Below are 1401 nucleotides of genomic sequence, written 5' to 3'. Positions count from 1 at the left end.
GCTTATTTCGCTCTATTTTTTGGGCACAAATGTGTTTACATCCCTCTTAGTGAGCATTTATCCTTTGCAAAGATAATCTATCCACCTGACGGGTGTAGCATATCAAGAAGCTGATTAAACAGGATGGTCATTACATAGGTGCACCTTGTCCTTGGGGCAAAAGGCCACTTTTAAAAGGTGCACACAACACAATGCCACAGATATCTCAAGTTTTGAAGGAGCGTGCAATTGGCATGCTGACTGCAGGAATGTCCACCAGAGCTGTTGCCAGAGAATTTAATGTTAATTTCTCTACCATAAACTGTCTCCAACGTCGTTTTAGAGAATTTAGCAGTATGTCCAACCGGCCTCACAACCACAGACCACGTGCAACCACGCCAGCCTAGGACCTCCACATCCGGCTTCTTCACCTGTGGGATCGTCTGAGGAGGAGGAACTAATTCTGATCGGCTGGGCCTGGCTCTCCAGTGGGTGGGCCTATGCCTTCCCAGGCCCACCCATGGCTGCTCCCCTGCCCATGCATGTGAAATCCATAGATTAGGGCCTAATGAATTTATTTCAATTGACTGATTTCCTTATATGAACTGTAACTCAGTTAAAATCTTTGAAATTGTTGATGTTGCGTTTATATTTGTGTTCAGTTTTTGTTTGTCTATTCTGCATCCGTAGATAAACCATTTGTCTGTGATTAATGGGGGCTGAACTAGAGCTGTGTTTGTGAGACGAGGGCCGGGGCCGGGTCTTTTATACAAAAACCTCTGTAGAGTCAGAATGGTTCAAGCTACAAACTATTAAAAGCTATCTATGAAAAGCTGAGACTTTCACAAACTTGCACGTGACATGTTTTGATCTATGATGCTCACAAGAGTCGTTAGAAGGTAAGGTTCTTCTACATAGATCATAGGAAATCCCATGACATAGTGTCTATAGTACTGTAATAAGCTCACATAGTTATTTTTATTTTAGGATTATTTTTTTTTAAACCTTTATTTAACTAGGCAAGTCAGTTAAGATCAAATGATTTACAATGATGGCCTACCAAAAGGCCTCGTGGGGATGGGGGCTGGGATTAAAAATAAAATGATAGGACAAAACACATCATGACAAGAGAGACACCACAACACTACATAAAGAGAGACCTATGGCAACACAGCATGGTAGCAACACAACATGACAACAACATGGTAGCAGCACAAAACATGGTACAAACATTATTGGGCACAAACAACAGCACACGAGGGCAAGAAGGTAGACAACAATACATCACACGAAGCAGCCATAACTGTCAGTAAGTGTGTCCATGATTGAGTCTTTGTATGAAGAGATGGAGATAAAACTGTCCAGTTTAGTTGCTGTCACAAACTCCACATAGTTGTCACTGACTAGTTGGATATTAATTTC

This window comes from Salvelinus alpinus, chromosome 32 (genome assembly GCF_045679555.1).
Source record: "Salvelinus alpinus chromosome 32, SLU_Salpinus.1, whole genome shotgun sequence".
NCBI classification, from domain to species: Eukaryota; Metazoa; Chordata; class Actinopteri; order Salmoniformes; family Salmonidae; genus Salvelinus; species Salvelinus alpinus.
The sequence above is the reverse complement of the archived record's forward strand: the minus strand, read 5'-3'. Positions refer to the sequence as shown.